Source organism: Gadus macrocephalus, chromosome 20 (assembly GCF_031168955.1).
Source record: "Gadus macrocephalus chromosome 20, ASM3116895v1".
Lineage (NCBI taxonomy): Eukaryota > Metazoa > Chordata > Actinopteri > Gadiformes > Gadidae > Gadus > Gadus macrocephalus.
In genome coordinates this window covers 510024-528226 of record NC_082401.1, presented here as the reverse complement: position 1 = coordinate 528226, position 18203 = coordinate 510024, and the positions used below count along the sequence as shown (strand labels likewise).

The 18203-nt window shown below is 46.0% G+C and overlaps 1 protein-coding gene and 1 long non-coding RNA gene across 2 annotated transcripts in view; one reads left to right on the top strand and one right to left on the bottom strand.

The window, feature by feature from the left end:
• LOC132448178 (uncharacterized) overlaps window positions 1–18203 on the top strand; it is a 123504-nt gene that overhangs the window by 75647 nt on the left and 29654 nt on the right. The gene's annotated exons all lie outside the window — the stretch shown is intronic.
• On the bottom strand, window positions 16942–18200 carry LOC132448179 (uncharacterized). Its single transcript, XR_009523328.1, has 3 exons — window positions 18038–18200; window positions 17298–17618; window positions 16942–17199 (listed from the first exon to the last, which is right to left on the bottom strand). It is a non-coding gene; the product is annotated as an uncharacterized LOC132448179 (long non-coding RNA).

Below are 18203 nucleotides of genomic sequence, written 5' to 3'. Positions count from 1 at the left end.
AGCTGTACGTGTCTTCACTTGTCAACAAACCTGCTCTGTGGGATGGCCCTGCTGCTGCCTCCTCAAGCTCCTCATCTTCTAAGGAAGGACAGGACCCCAGCGAATTTCCATTTTGTCGCTGTCCCTGCCGCTGACCCGCTCTTTTTCCCCGCCTTTTCTCTCTTTTTGTGTCTCATGTACCTGTCCCTGAGTGACTTCCACCTCCTGCGACATGCGTCCACTGACAAGAACATATATACATATTAAGTTGTGTAACCTGACAAGCGGGACAGTCTGTTGTAGTAGTATCACTTAATATTACTGCTAACTGTTGCTACCGCTAACCGGCGCTAACTTTTTTCATAGTAGAACACAACCGATAGCTGAAGCCAAGCAAAATACACACACACATTATTCACTGATCTTACCAGGACAGCCAGTATCCTCGGCCACGTCGACCCACGCCCTCTCCTTCTTGTTCCTGTCCCGGTACGACACCATCCTGGTGTTGTACAGGACAGGACGGCTGCAAACTGCGAAGATTAGGTTTTGGTCCTCCATTGCGGTTCTGTCCTCTCCGTCTCTCTGCCAGTGACGTCGGGTCAAGCTCAACGCTGATTGGCTATTGCGGCGCGTATGATCGTAAAAAGTTCAATTTTTTGAACTCCTCGCGTACATGTACGCGCGTACATGTACGCGCGTATATATACGCGCCTCATACGTCCCTACAGCGAGTAAAATGTTGCTTGGTACGCATGATACGCATGTACGCACCGCATACGCGCGTACACCAATGCTTCCCTATGGAAAAATTGCCGATTTTATACGCATGGTACGCAGGTGACGCGTTTGGTGTGGCCGTACCTTTAGAAACCCATATTATACATAGATATCTATATCATATCATATATATTATCACCTGGCCCTGAGCAGCTTGTAGCCACGGTACCATGCGATATGTTTACGGTGGATGTATCGCAATGGCTCTTTGAAACCCATATTATACATAGATATCTATATCATATAATATATAATATATATTATCACGGCCAAAAGCTGTGTGAGCCTCCAGACGATAGGCTATTATGAATCTCAAATGACCGCGTCTTCTTCAGATTGATGTGGAAGTGGAAGAACCAGAGACGTCGGAGAACCAGACGAAGTCCTTTGTGATTCATTATATCGTCTGGAGGTGCACACAGCTTTTGGCCGTGATAATATGTATTATTTGATATAGATATCTATGTATTATATGATATTATTTAGATGTAGAGCCCCAGGACTGTAACGCAAGTGTTGTACACTTCCTTGTTATTTGGATAACCGTTCTGCTGTTGGTGTGATGGCGCATAACACGTCGGACTCTGGTCTCTGGTATTTCTACAACGAGACTCGTAGTGGGGTTATCTCAGCCATGGTTGAGAATGAATTGGGGGAAAGGAACTTTGGCTTTGACTCCCTGAAGTACATGAACCACGACATGGAGGAGAAGGGGATTGTTGGCCGCGAATGTATCCCGCTTGAGCCCTGCTTCCCGCCGCCTCGGCAGCGGTCAGCGCTAATCACCGCCTCCTGAAGCCGAGGCAGTGGTCCATCGGCAGCGAGGCTCCGGCGGGAGACGACCACGGTCAACAATCCCTTTCTCCTCAATGTCGTGGTTCATGCCTACTTCAGGGAGTCAAAGCCAAAGTTCCTTTCCCCCAATTTGAGGGGAAAAACGGTCTGTCTAGTTACTGGACCAGATGAAATGAGACGGAGAGGTAATAAAGTCTGTCGGCACGAGGACCTTGGATTTATTAAGTAAAGTGGCAACGGTTATACAGAGTCATAAAGCGTGAGAGATCGAATATGTCTAAGTCCCTAATCAGCGCTGATGGTTCGTCCAGAGCTTCGCCTCCGTGGAAGGTCTCCTTCAGAAGAAGATCCTGAGTCCCTGTGTGATACAGTCTTATGCTGTATCCTCCTCTCGATGAGGTGTGTGCGTTTTAGGTGTGCGTGGTTCTGTGTGTTTTTGCTTGACCTTGGCCCTCAGGCCCTGGTATATGCATGTGTATCTTCTTGTGTTCCTCCTAACGGGGGAGTGCCCCCGAAGTGTCTCCTGTGTGATAAATTAAAACGGGGGAGTGCCCCCCCGAAGTGTCTCCTGTGTGATAATTTAATGCGGCTCTCAGGCCCTGGTATATGCATGTGTATCTCTTGGTTCCTCCTAACGGGGGAGAGCTCTCAAAATGTCTCCTGTGTGATAAATTAATGTGGCTCTCCCGTTCTTGAGGATGACTGGTGCATTGTCTGAGTGTCCACCATTTGCCTGGATGGGAAAATGGGGCCTTTGGCTCCGGCCTTGACCTGACTATATTATCATGTTTGTGTTATGTGTTTGTTGGGTTAGAGCAAGAGTTGACTATATTGTAATGTGTCTGCCATGTGATGTGCTCATCAGGCTAGGGTAGGAGTTAGCTATGTTTGTAATGTACATGTGATGTACTCAGCAGGTTATTTTTCCCAACAAATTCATTCTCAACCATGGCTGAGATAACCCCCACTACGAGTCTCGTTGTAGAAATACCAGAGACGAGAGTCCGACGTGTTATGCGCCATCACACCAACAGCAGAACGGTTATCCAAATAACAAGGAAGTGTACAACACTTGCGTTACAGTCCTGGAGCTCTATATCTAAATAATATCATATAATACATAGATATCTATATCAAATAATACATATTATCACGGCCAAAAGCTGTGTGCACGTCCAGACGATATAATGAATCACAAAGGACTTCGTCGGGTTCTCCGACGTCTCTGGTTCTTCCACTTCCACATCAATCTGTAGTAGACAGAACCGCGCGCTGCCTGCTGCCGGCGCGAGGCACCACCGCCCGGCTGCCCGCTGCCGGGCGGTGGTGCTTCGCGGCGGTGGTGCCTCGCGGCAACCGGCGGCAGGCAGCATGTCGCAGTTCATGTACTTCGATGTCGTTCTGCCATTGCATTCAAAATTCTGTAACTAGCCTGTTACTACGAACTAAACAACTACCGTACACGTATTAGCATTTAGCACTAGCTCAATCACGACTCCTCCAGAATTCTTGTGGGTGGTTACGAACCAACCAAGTGGGCAGGGCCATGAATAATAGTTTGACAACGCTGCGTCACAGTGTCACCTTATCCAGATCGGCTCATTTCTTCTGCTTTTTTCCTTTCATTGCCTATTGCATTCAGCCGACAAACTGCATAGATTTCAAACTTACCACAGCTCACAAACTTATTCAGACCTATGTTATTTAACAAACAATAGGAAAAATGCGATTTTAATGGCATGGGCTCTTTAAACTTAGTTCTAATTATAAATATATAATATTTACTTCTTATTTAAATAATAACATCCCACCATAATCCTTTTAAATATGAGCTTACGAGACAATAATGTTCCATAATTCAATCCATTTAACTTCAACAATCATATTGTGGCGAGCAGCAGGTGAAGGACGAGACGGGAGCCCAGGTTTAGCAGTCGGCCGCAGCTCCACGCCCCACACACCGCTGGACAACGGAGCTGCCTTTAATAACACCAGCACGGTACACACTAAAACACACGCCACCATTCAACCACACTAACACTTTCAGTAATGGTGCAATGAACACAACATGAACACAAGAGTCACCAATACACCCCGACATCGATAAACCCCAACCCATGAACCCTGATTAGTTTACCAACCACAAATGACCCAGGAGGGCCCCGAAACGGTCCCACCCCCTAGAACAGTAGAACCCCCAGAATCCTTAGCGAAGGCCCTCGTCTGCCAGACCCCAGAGTCAGCAGGAGCCCTGGGGGTGTGGTCGGGGACCACTTCCTTCGGGGCCCCCGGTGGGGGCCCCGAAGGAGTCGTAGGGGGGCCGTTGGAGCGCCGTTCGGGGACCCCGTCCTCCGCCGCCCTCAGAAGTTTGATATAGTTAGGTTTTTTCCAAGTGGAGGATAAAAGCATCCAAAGAGGTGACAACCATTATAAGTTTGGGCATGTGGAGAGTTTCCGTCATGCCGATGGGGAGATCGGCGGTCTTGTCCACGCTAGTTACAGGAGCGTGACGGCACATACGAGACATGTAGTCTTTCTCATTGTGTTTTCTCTACAGCCTGAACAATTGCACAATAATAGAGACGGGGAGAGAGAGAGAGAGAGAGAGAGAGAGAGAGAGAGAGAGAGAGAGAGAGAGAGAGTGTGTGTGTGTCCGGCCGTCTGTCTGTGGTTTCTTTCTACAACCAACATAGAGACACTGAGGCACCCCCCCCAACCAAAACCCAGGGAGGAGGTCCGAGATTAATATCGGAAAAACACTTGTTCTATTTATAATTTCTGATGAACATATTATTATTCCTAAGGCACTTATGGAAGCATTATTCAATAATAAAACGAGAAATCATCGGCTGAACACAAGAGAACATTCAGTTGGATCCACTGAGTTGTTTATTGCAATTATGCTTCATTTACAAATAAGACCGAAAAATATTCCCTTACATGTACACAATAAACACGAGGACTAAAACAATAGAAGCAGCAGACTTTACAAATCATCAACAGGTGTGCACGTATCTTTAATAACTGAACATGTTCTGCGGCCGCTTGATTCCCATCAGAACACAAAAAATCAAGATTCAGTCTTAATTAATCTACAACATGCAACATTATCCCATAGACCTCTTGGTTATTATGAATAAAATATAAAATCTGCTTTAAATCAGGTTGTGAATCAGGATTACGACAAAAATGATATCATAGCCCTTAAGACCAAAACTGTTGAAGTCTGAAAATATATAAAACCATCAATAGGTATTTTATATACATTTCAAATAATAAATGTGCTTCTCTAACAAAGGGAGATCTTAAAAGTCTTTTCATGGTTTATCATGCTATACTTTCCAGAAGAGAGAGAGAGAGAGAGAGAGAGCGAGAGCGAGAGCGCGAGCGCGAGAGCGAGAGCGAGAGAGAGAGAGAGAGACAGAGACAGAGACAGAGAGAGACTATAACTGCCACAGAGAAACGGAGTCAGTTATAGTCAGTGTGTCAGTGTGTGTGTGTGTGTGTGTGTGTGTGTGTGTTTTTGTGTAAGTGTTTTTTTGTGTGTGTGTGTGTGTGTGTTTTTTGTGTATGTTTGTATGTGTTTGTGTATGTGCGTGTGCGTGTGCGCGTGTGTGTGTCTTTATTTTTTTCCGACTTTTTTATAATGAGTCCCCCCCCATTTTTTCACCTGAGGGATCACAGAGGCCCCGGGAGGTGTCCGTTTTTTTTTTTTTTTCTACAACCGACACAGAGACGCTGAGGACCCCATTAGGGACCCCCCTGGGGTCTGCCGCCACCGCCAGAACCCCACCCCCGGGAGGAGGTCCTCCTGGGTGAAGGAGGACCAGAAGGTGTGGAGGTGTGTCAGTGTGTCTGAGGACCCTCCTCCACCTGGGGACACTCTGTAGAAGGACAGAGAGCCAGCAGGCCGGTCCAGATACACTCCTACTCTGGTGGAGCCAGCGGGGGGGAGAGGGAGGGCTGTTACTCTACCGTTGTACCGGGCAGAGTAACGACCATCAGAACAATAAAGACCCCAGGACTTGTTGTTCCCTCCAAGCAGGCTGTCACCACCCCGTCCTCTCCTTGTGATTCCTCTGTATGTCACTCCTATATCAACACCTCCTTCCCACTCTACCTCCCAGTAACAGCGTCCAGTCAGAGCCTCTCTAACCAACACCTGGGACCGGGAGTCAAATCTCTCTGGGTGATCCGGATACGACTGGTCCACTCCAACCCACGTCACCTTCCTGTTGTCCTCAGACAGAGAGAGGTCTCTGTAGGCCGTGTTGGGGTCCAGTGTGAGTTCACAGGCATCTGAGGGAGAACCAGACATGATGAGCTGCTGAACCATTCTTCGTCATCATCATCATCATCATCATCATCATCATCATCATCACTAGTACTGTTCTCCTGTCGCTCTATATACATATACATAGATATGAACACATACATATGTAACCAACTGTATTTTTAAAGGTAATATAACAATGCAGTGGTGCATCAATCCCAGGTTATGAGGAGACTGGCTTGTATTCTTAATAGAACTCTGATAAAAGGAATAACACACAGACACAGTGAGGCACGTTTGACCTTTTATCTAACGATCTAACCATATCTAACCATCAGAATCAATCAGATTATTTACACAATAATAATAATAATAATAATAACAACACTGAACCTAAAACACTGAACTCAATACACTGAACCCAAAAGAGGTCCCCAAGAAAAATAACAAACTAAATAAAATGGGTACCCAGCAAGTCTTTGAGTGCACTCGATTCAATGAAAGGGGGCGTTCTGTTCCTACCACTACCGCTACGGCCGAACGCTCTTGAGCAGGGGCCAGTCGATGACAGGCTGTTCTCTTGTTCAAAGTAACGTCAAATCTTCCTCCATATCTTCTATTTCTTCCGTAATAACCTTTTCTTCGTTTCTCTTCGTCTATATGTTCACTCTTCAAGTCTATGTTCGCTCTTCAAGTCTATGTTCGCTCTATTAGGGAGCGTCAACAAAAACACGGTCTCCAGGCAACCGTTTCAGTTAGCGGCCGTCAGGAATATAACCTTTTCTTCGTTTCTCTTCTAGTCTATATGTTCACTCTTCAAGTCTATGTTCGCTCTTCAAGTCTATGTTCGCTCTTCAAGTCTATGTTCGCTCTTCAAGTCTATGTTCGTTCTTCAAGTCTATATTCGCTCTTCAAGTCTATGTTCGCTCTTCTTACGCGTCAAGCAGAGAACCAGCGTCAACAAAACACGGTCTCCAGGCAACCGTTTCAGTTAGCGGCCGTCAGGAATACATTGTAGCACGTGAACACTGGTCGCTACAATATACTGGGAATATATATATACTATAGATATACACCATACACACTACATTATATATATTATTATAATATATACATTCATATAAAATGACATATACATATATTAGCAGAGAGAGTGAAATAGCATGGGTTACATACTCCCCCCCTAGAACGCATTAGTCCCTTCATGCGCCTGCCACCTGGCAGGACCCTGGAGGAGGCCTTCCAGACTCTTACAGAAGGCAACAATGGCCAGGATCAAGGGTCTCCCTAGAGTGTCATAGTGCAGTCTATCAGGTCGTTGTCGTGTTCTGCTTGATCTCCTGATTTCAGCTTGTGTTCCTATGTTTTCTGACTGTTCAGCTTGAAGCAGAGGATTGATGGCCGCTGCTACTTCTTCCTCCACAGCCGTGAGATCTGATCTATGATCACATTCGTGTCGTTGATCTGTATCCACAGGCTCAAGGTTATCATGAAGAGGCTCCACTGCATGTTCCTGAAGCTCTCCCTGGAGTGAGTGGTCCAGGGCATGGCGAATATTTCCAATGGCAGCTTCTAAGCTCTCAGCAGTAGGAGTCTGATCTGAGTCTGATCTGAGTCTGCGGGGTCTCCTCTCGACACTCCTTTCCACAGTCTTGATGAAGGGTCCCATTTCAGTCACTTTGGGCCTGTGCACCACCACAAGCTCCTCTTCATCACTACTGCTGCAGACGTCAACATCCTCTTCATGGCTCAGCATGTTGTCCCTTGCATCCATCGTTGGCCGCTCTCCGGATCTCAACTTCATCATCTTAGAGGGGCCTTTTTGCTCAACTTCCTTCCCATCGGTGACAGGTAGGAACCCACATGGCAAGAGGAGGTCCCTGTGGAGGGTGCGTAGGGGGCCGCCACCCTTATCCGGCTTGACGACATAAACCGGTCCATCTCCCATCCTCTTTTCGACTGTATAGGTCCCTCTCTCCCATCTGTCCGCAAGCTTGTGTTTCCCTCTGATGTTGACATTTCGCACTAAGACTCTGTCACCTGCGATCAGTTCTGCTGCTCTCACCTTGGCATTGAACCTTGTCTTGTTCTTCTCTCCCATCTTCCGTGCACTCTCTGCAGCTAGAGCATAGCTTTCCCGCAGACGTTCTCGAAGGCTCTTTACATACTCAGAGTGAGTCCTGGCATGATTCCCCTGTGGCTGGAATCCCAGAACGAGGTCGATGGGAAGGGTCGGTTGTCTGCCAAACATCAGCTCATAAGGCGAGTAGCCGGTGGTGTTGTTCCTTGTGCAATTATATGCGTGGACAAGTGGCTTCACAAAGTCTCTCCAGTGGTACTTGTCTTTGTCCTCCAGCGTTCCAAGCATGCCGAGCAGGGTTCTGTTGAATCTTTCGACTGGGTTCCCGCGAGGATGATAGGGGGTAGTCCTCACCTTTTCTGCTCCTATCAGGGAACACAGCTCTTTGATGGTGTGACTTTCAAAATCCCTTCCCTGATCGCTATGAAGGCGGGCAGGGAACCCGTAGTGAACGATGAAGTTCTCCCAAATTGCTTTAGCTACAGTTCTTGCTCTTTGGTCTTTTGTGGGAATTGCCACAGCAAACTTAGTGAAATGGTCTGTAATCACCAATACATTTCTTGTATCTTTGTTGTCTGGTTCAATAGACAAATAGTCCATGCAGACTAATTCAAGGGGGTAACTTGTACTGATGTTCATCATTGGGGCAGCCCTCTCAGGGATTGTTTTCCTTCTGAAACACCTCTCACATGTGTGACACTTCACATCGACTGCTTGAGCCATCTTTGGCCAGTAAAATCGGGCGCGGGCCAGGTGAAGGGCGCGCTCAAATCCGAGGTGCCCCACTTCATCATGAACACCTTCTAGTGCTTTGGCTCTGTATTTCTCGGGCAAGACTAAATGATAGCCTTCTGTTCCTCTGTCAACATACCTCCTGAACAGGACTCCGTCTTTGAGTTCAAGTCGATTCCACTCTCTGAGGAAGAGCCTCACCTCCGGTAGCTCTAACTTAGTCTCTCTGAACGAGGGCTTAGTGTCTCTCTCAATGAGTTGGATGACCCGCCTTATGGACAGGTCTGCCCTCTGTGAATTGTGCCAATCCTCTTGAGTCATCCCTGGAACAGTTTTTTGTGCAAGGCAGGTGTAACTCAGGGGAATGGCGGAGGGGTCCACCGCTAGGGACTCTGCTAAGGCGGGGGGTTCCGGGGGGTATTCACAGGGCTCCAGTCGCACTGAGTGTCTTTGGCAGAGGGCAGTGAAGGTGTCCTCTGAGAGTACTTTATGATTCCCGCCCAGCACACGTTGACGGAGCTCCTCGATCCTCTCTTTTTCCTGGAGGAAAGCATCGTCTTCTTGTGAGGGTTCCTGGGGGCGCCTTGACAGCCCATCTGCATCTTGATTTGTATTACCAGGCCGATACTTCACTTCAAAACGGTACGTTGACAGAGCTGCTAACCAGCGGTGACCTGCTGCATCGAGTTTTGCAGAGGTCAACACATAGGTCAGAGGATTGTTGTCAGTAAGGACTGTGAATTCTGTACCATACAGATAATCATGGAACTTCTCACACACAGCCCACTTCAGTGCTAAGTATTCAAGCTTGTGCGTTGGGTAGTTGCGTTCACTTTTCGATAGCCCTCGGCTAGCATAGGCTATGGCCCTAAGTGTCCCTTCATGCTCTTGGTAAATGGCTGCACCAAGGCCTTCTCCACAGGCGTCTGTGTGGAGAACGTAAGGGAGGTTAGGATTGGCGAAAGCCAGTACAGGTGCTGAGGTCAACCTGTCTATGAGTGTTCTGAAAGCGGTTTCACAGTCCTGTGTCCATTCACTTCCGAAAGGCTGGCTGGGGCTCACTGAAGTGTGAGGTTTTTGCTTCTTATAGTCCTTTCCCCTTTTCCTTGTAGCCACATAGCCAGCAGTGAGGGCATTCAACTGCTTTGCTATTTTCGAATAGCCTTGTACAAAGCGCCTGTAGTACCCCGCAAAGCCTAAGAAGCACTTTAGCTCTTTACGATTGGTGGGCCTGGGCCAGTCTTTTAAGGCCGATATCTTCTCAGGGTCAGTGTGGACGCCACGAGCATCTACAATGTGGCCCAGATATTTCACGGAAGACTGAAAAAAGTGACATTTGTCTGGGGACAACTTCAGCCCGTAGTCCTTGAGTCTGTTCAGCACCTTCATCAACCTGTTTTCGTGCTCCTCCAAGGTGTCTGAGAAGACAATCAGATCGTCTAGGAAGACCAAGACTTCGTTCAGGTGCAGATCTCCCACACATCTCTCCATTAACCGCTGGAATGTGGAGGGTGCATTGGTAACGCCCTGTGGCATGCGGTTAAATTCCCAAAAACCCAGCGGGCATGTGAATGCGGTCTTGTGTTTGTCTTCTTCGGCAAGTTCAACTTGATAATAACCGGACTTCAGATCCATAACGGAAAACCATTTAGCTCCACTAAGGGCCGAGAAGGTTTCTTCGATATTGGGAAGAGCGTACGCGTCCTTGATAGTACGCATGTTCAGTTTCCGATAGTCCACGCACAGTCTGATCTTCCCGTTTTTCTTTTTCACCACTACTATAGGGGAAGCAAACAGGCTCTCTGATTCCCTTATGATTCCTGCCTCCAGTAGCTCTCGAAGATGCTGCTTAACAGCTTCTCTATCACATGGGTGAATCGGCCGGGGCCTCTCCTTGAAGGGGGTTTCATCCTGAAGTCTTATCCTGTGTTTGACTGCAGAGGTGCGACCATGGGTTAAGTCATCAACAGCAAATACCTCAGGTATGGTATTCAACTTGTCTTTGATGCGTTTCTTCCACTCTGCTGGAATGGGAGAATCTTCCAGGCTGCATGATACTTTGTCACTTGGGGGGGCTTCTGTATCCACTGTCTGAAGGCCACAGGATATAGAAGTGTCATGGGGTTTCACGGGCACCACACACTGAGCCATCATCATCTCTGCTATGACACGGTTTGGATGCAATGTGATGTCGTGTGAACTCATATTGCGAAGAAGTACAGGGACTTTGCTGAAGGACTGATAGGGAACGTCCAGTAGTGTTGGTACTAGGAAGATGCCACCTGGCAGAGGAGGGTTTGCAGGAGGCTCCATTGCATATGATGTGAGGGTTGGGGATGTCTTAATCTTTACACCTCCTAGTACACACACTCTTTGTCCAGCTGGAATGACGACTGGGTAACGTCCAAGCAGCTTCACTGGCCTTGCTTCCTCCTCTTCACTGTGAGTCTGAGCAATGTACTGGAATAGCATGAGACATTCGTCACTGAGTTCATGCCCCTGTAGGAATTTCAGCCCTTCTCGTTTAACTCCGTTCTGGTACAATCTGTCAAGTACATTGGTCCCAATCAGTAAGGGAATCTCACGGTTGAAGTCACAGTCCGGTACAATTAGAACCAGGGAGGAAATCTTCTCGTCTATGCCAGTAACACTCTTTGGGAGTGATATAAGGACTTGGGTGTAACCTATGTAAGGGACACGCTGGCCCCCAGCACCCAAAATCTCAAGCAGTGCGTTAATAGGTTCAACAGGGAAGGATGAGAGATGGTCTGAATAAAAGGTCTCTGAGACCGTAGTAACCTGCGACCCGGTGTCTAAAATACATTTACACTGGTAGCCTTCAACAAGGGCTGTCGTGCTGCAACGTGGCCCAACAAGACCATGGGGTAAGGGTCTATAGTCGAGGTGTGAGCCATTCTGGGCATATTGTTCGGCCCTCACTACATTTGCTTTCAGGTGGGTTGAATTGGAACTAGATAAAGGGGGGTGCACGGCTTCTGAACGTCCCGCAGCAGAAGCCCTTACCGGTTTAACGAGAACTCGGGCTGGCCCTGATGCTGCATCCTCCATTGGTCGCGTCTTTCCCTGAGCTCAAGGTTCTTCTGGTGTACAGCAGCAGGGTTTGGCTCGTTTAAACATAGGGCGGCAATGTGGCCATCTTCTCCACATTTAAAACAGAACCAGGCTCGGGGCATGTTGGAAGTGTTCATGCCGATCCTGCGGTTTGTCACATTTGAGACCATACAGTTTCCCCTAACAGGATTTTCATTGAGGTTCTCTACATGTTGTGGTTCGTTGGGCTTCGATGCTGGCTTGTAGGAAGCAAGCTGTTTCTTTAGGTCAGCCACTTCCTGAGCGAGCTTCTGATTCTCAGTTAGGCTCTTTTTGGCTGCCTTCGGGTTTAAAACAGCATCAGTTTCATCTGACTCTTCATCACGGTGGGACAGGCCATAGACTGTGTGCATGTGAGACATAGCTTTGGCGCTTCCGAGGTGCTTCTTCATTCTGTTCAGTTTTGTCAACCGTCTGTCTTCCTGCTGTCTGAGGAGTAGCAAGAGCTCAGGGAAGGATGGGGGGTTAGTCTTCTTCTGCTCAAGCTGGAGCTCAATGAGCAATGTCTGATCCCAGCAACCCCTACAGAATTGTCTGATGAGTTGCTTGTTTGAACTTTCAATGGACAGTCCTCCCCCGGTAATAACTTTGTCAAGCATCAGGTGTAGGCGATTTAAATAGTCAGAGGATTTCTCCCCAGCGTTCTGATTTGCGCCCAGGAATGCTGCATACAGCTCTTCTCCATCTGCTACTACCACAAAAGCTGCGTCAAGCTGGGTGAGGTACAGTGCAGGCGGGGAGTCGATGCCAAGGCTTTTGACTAGGTCACTAGCTGGGCTCAATAAGCTCTCTAAAATCTTTCTGACCTTCTGGGTATCTGGGCTGGAAGGGTCACTTAATAACAGTTCAACTTGAGTGTGCCACGTCTCATAATCAACTTCTCCATTGGGCTTTGGCGTTCTTCCCGAGAAGGTGCGGATTTTGCTGACATACGAGGACTGAGATTCAGTTTTTATTACATGCTCGACAATTACTCTCTGGACACTGGGGGGATTGATGAGGCTCTCATCAAGACTTGACGGCCTCTGAGGCGTCTCAGGCACATTGTTATTTGTGTCCTCATCACTTGCTGTATCACCACCCAACTGAAGGTTGGAAAGCTGAGTTTGGAGCATCTGGATCAGACGGGTCTTGCTTAGGCCTGCAACCGCCGCAGCAAACTTTAGTTCATCTAGGTTACTTTGTTCCTCAGGTTTCGGAGCCATCGCTTCTTGTATGGCGGTGACGTGCCATGACGCATTAGAATCATCAGGACTAAACGTTTTGCCTAAGAAGTCTGGATCCATACGAGCTACTGATCTTTCATCTCTGTACTGGACCAGAACCCTCCCATTAGGTTTACCTACTTCATCAGGGACTCTTATGCATTTCACTATGCCCCCATGTACCTCAAAAATGTCAATAATATAATCGTCTGAATACGTTTCGTCAATACCAGAGACAAAAAGGCAGCTCTGTCCATGCACATCATAGCGGTTACAATATTCCATTTTGACCTTAGGTTCTCTATCATGCAAAATATTGTAGCGGTGAATATATAAGAAAAATATGAATTCCTTTGATCAGAGTATATAACCAGTCTCCTGGCTAGCTCGCCACTTTATGTAACCAACTGTATTTTTAAAGGTAATATAACAATGCAGTGGTGCATCAATCCCAGGTTATGAGGAGACTGGCTTGTATTCTTAATAGAACTCTGATAAAAGGAATAACACACAGACACAGTGAGGCACGTTTGACCTTTTATCTAACGATCTAACCATATCTAACCATCAGAATCAATCAGATTATTTACACAATAATAATAATAATAATAATAACAACACTGAACCTAAAACACTGAACTCAATACACTGAACCCAAAAGAGGTCCCCAAGAAAAATAACAAACTAAATAAAATGGGTACCCAGCAAGTCTTTGAGTGCACTCGATTCAATGAAAGGGGGCGTTCTGTTCCTACCACTACCGCTACGGCCGAACGCTCTTGAGCAGGGGCCAGTCGATGACAGGCTGTTCTCTTGTTCAAAGTAACGTCAAATCTTCCTCCATATCTTCTATTTCTTCCGTAATAACCTTTTCTTCGTTTCTCTTCGTCTATATGTTCACTCTTCAAGTCTATGTTCGCTCTTCAAGTCTATGTTCGCTCTATTAGGGAGCGTCAACAAAAACACGGTCTCCAGGCAACCGTTTCAGTTAGCGGCCGTCAGGAATATAACCTTTTCTTCGTTTCTCTTCTAGTCTATATGTTCACTCTTCAAGTCTATGTTCGCTCTTCAAGTCTATGTTCGCTCTTCAAGTCTATGTTCGCTCTTCAAGTCTATGTTCGTTCTTCAAGTCTATATTCGCTCTTCAAGTCTATGTTCGCTCTTCTTACGCGTCAAGCAGAGAACCAGCGTCAACAAAACACGGTCTCCAGGCAACCGTTTCAGTTAGCGGCCGTCAGGAATACATTGTAGCACGTGAACACTGGTCGCTACAATATACTGGGAATATATATATACTATAGATATACACCATACACACTACATTATATATATTATTATAATATATACATTCATATAAAATGACATATACATATATTAGCAGAGAGAGTGAAATAGCATGGGTTACACATACATATACATTAGGGCTGGGCGATATGACCAAAATATCATATCCCGATATCGGTCATTCATATCCCGATAACGATATATATCTCGATATAGCACATTTTCTGTAAATTCAATGAATAAATACCGTATTTTCCGCACTATAAGGCACACCGGAGTGCCTCAGCAGCTAAATTTAATGATGTGTACATATATAAGCCGCACTGGACTATAAACCGAAGGTGTTTCAATGTTTAATTACCATTAGGGCTTGCCCAAATGCCATTTTTCAGGCTTCGAATACTCGTTGGTTTTTTCCGAGTGAATATTCGAAACACCGTCAAAACATTAATAATCCCTATATACTCCCTGGAACCATCTGCATATTTTGTTGAAGATTTAATAGCTTTTGAAGGTTAATTAGTAGGTTGAAGTTCCTTCGTTTTTTCCCGTGAAAGCGAACAGCTGTTGTTCCGTTCCAAATCAGCTGTCCTCTGCCGCACCGTTATGTAAGCCGCAGAATCGAAAAATAAGAAAAAAAAGGTGCGTCTTATAGTCCGACCACATGGAAAGGCCTATTTCGTAGCCCCTCTTTTAGGTTCAAGCTCACTTTGTCTTGGCTGGTCTTGGGAGTCCTTCTCCTATTCAGAATTGTCACGTTCTCTCTCCTCCATGTTTGTTTGTATTGCGTTCATGTGCCGTGTGGAAGAACGTAAAGCGTCGTCCAAATGACGTTAAATATTACTGTAAAGAGTGTGATTTGCGACAAGACGATATAAACGATAGAGGATAATATGAAACGATAGACATTTTTATATCATCACACGATATATATCGTCATATCGCCCAGCCCAAATATACATATGTACACATACATAGATACACACACCTCAACAATAACGTTATGAAAACATCGACAACAATATTATGAAAACATCAACCATATTATGAATATATCAACAACAATATTATGAACATATCAACCACAATATTATGAATACGTCAACAACAAACATCTCACCCTGGATCCAGGCTGCTCTTCTTCTTTTTATTATCTTTCAGACTCTTTTTGTGATCGCTCTCTCTTCTTCTTCAGCCTCCCCCCCCCTCACCAACCCCCCTCAGCCCCCTCCCTCTCACCCCCTCGTCAGCCCCGATACCCCCCTCAGCCCCTTCACCCCCCCTCCCCCTCAGCCCCTTCATCCCCCCTCCCCCCCACCCCTCCCCATCACCGGCCCCTCAGCCCGGTCACCCCCCCTCCCCCTCACCTCACCCTCAGCCCCCCTCAGACCCTTCAGCCCCCCTCCCCCTCACCCCTCCCCCTCAGCCCCGTCAACCCCCCTCAATGTAACAATGTAATACCTGCTGGGTTTTATACAACCAGGTTTAAGTGTGATGGTGGACAGTATTAATATGCATAAGATACATGATTTCAGCCATCATCTTCATTCCCAGTAGGATGTGACCTCACTTCCTGCTGTGTGGATGGACTTTCCATCTCAAGAGCGAGTGTGTTTTGTGATGAATCAAACAGACACTTACACTTCTTTAGAGCTGGTTTCAGCCTCCACACTCCACCGTGCTCCACACTGGGGGGGAAACAAAGTGAGAGCAGCATGTTGAAACATTCACCTTCATCATCTGCTGTCTCATCACGTTCTACTCAACATGAGTGACAGCTGCCTCTTCAAACCACTTAATCTAGCAGCGGCTTGAATCCTTGTAGGAGACTTTGTCCCTGAGTGGTGAGCTGTCCTCTCCATACCTGAGAGTGTCCAGTCTCCAGCGTGGATCCTCCAGTCCAGCAGAGAGCAGCGCAGCTCCAGAGTCTCCTGGGTGATTGTAGCTCAGGTCCAGCTCTCTCAGATGGGAGGGGTTGGAGCTCAGAGCAGAGGCCAGAGAAGCACAGCCTTCCTGTGTGACCAGGCAGCCAGACAAGCCACACACACACACACACACACACACACACACACACACACACACACACACACACACACACACACACACACACACACACACACACACACACACACACACACACACACACAAACACACACACACACACACACACACTTATATTAATTCTGGGAGCAGTTCATACTAAAGTAACCATATTTATAAAGCGTATTCATTCCATTTGGAGGACAAGGAGAAGAGGAAGTGGGGAGATGACATCATCACAGACAGCAGAACTTCCTTCACTTGGATGTGAAACAGGATCTTAAATAAATGCTCCTTTCTCAATAGCTACAACTCAATGAGGCCTAAAAATTTTTTTGGTTTGGTTCCGGTTTCCGACCGACCCTGTCAATTTATGTGCGACCCAAATTATTTTATGAGCTTTATAAAAAAAAAAATATATATATATATATATTTTTTTTTATGCAAACTATACGTTTTGGTACAGCACCTCTTCATTTTGTACAAGGATGAGCGAATTTTCTCGTTTTTAAATGAAAACAACCTACCTATCATTCGCTGCCGCTGGAAAAAATAAAATAAAAAAATAAAAAAAATTCCCTACCTACCCATGACCTCAACTGACAACCAACAGGAACCAAACTTTTTTTTTTTTTAGGCCTGAGATATTGTTCAGGTAGAGTCAGGAGAAGTCCGCTGTCTATGGTACGCTGAGACCTTTTCTTCACAGTTTCCAACAATGTGTAGAACCAGGGAGAGTTTTGTCAGCAGGCAAAAGAGCAACAGAAAGGCATCGGACATGAGCAGCACTACACCAAACTAATGTGAAGTTAATAAAGTCCATCTTTAATGTTCAATCACTTTACCACGGCCAGTGATGTTCTATGGTGAGGTGTACATTATATTCAGATCACAGCACGGCTAAAGCCTCATCCCCATGTCTAAGCTAATGACAACTCCTCAGCTTACATCAGCTGACCAGAGTTACGTAACATGTAACAAACACAACATGCTAGTAGTTAGCAGGTCAACCCCTAACCCTAACATCAGCCTGCCAGAGCTACATAACAGATAACAAACATAACATACTAGTAGTTAACAGGTCAACCCCTAACCCTCACATCAGCGGTCCAGAGTTACATATTAAACAACCCCAAGACACAGTTTGAAGAGGCTGAAAACTGACCTGAGAGTTTCCAGTGTACAGTGTGGACTCCCCAGTTCAGCAGAGAGCAGCTTCACTCCTGAATCCTGCAGATCATTGGTACTCAGGTCCAGCTCTCTCAGACTAGAGGAGTTGGAGCTGAGAACTGAGGCCAGAGCTTCACAGCATCTCTCTGACAGATGACAGCCATTCAGCCTGCACACACAATAAAGAGAACCGGTTAGGAACTGTGATTAAAATAACATACATCTTTAAGTTATTCCATAACGAAGGAATGTTATTAGTTTAACAAAAAATACTAAATAATTAGACGCATAAATGTTAAATTGTTGTTTATTTGAGATTGAAAATGTTTTTTAAATGAATACTCCTTCTATATTATATTGTTCTGAATATTCTCTTAAGTGTACTTTGATACATTACATGTCGATAGGACACCTACAAAGATGTTTAGTATATTATTATTACTATTATGTTTATTATGTTATGAGTAGAGTAGTAATACATGTTGTAATGAACCTGCAGAGATCTTTTTCATGTTTTTTTAACCTTACATTCCAGTTTTATTTATATTGTGTAGTGTGTATTGTAATACATGTTATTAGTGAACCTACAGAGATGTTTTGGAGGCTTTGACCACTGGCAGCAGCCTCAGAAGACCATCTTCTGATGCAGAGTATTTTTTCAGGTCAAACACGTCCAGCTCCTCTTCTGATGTCAGTAGGATGAAGACCAGAGCTGACCACTGAGCAGGGGAGAGAGGTTTTCCGGAGAGATTTC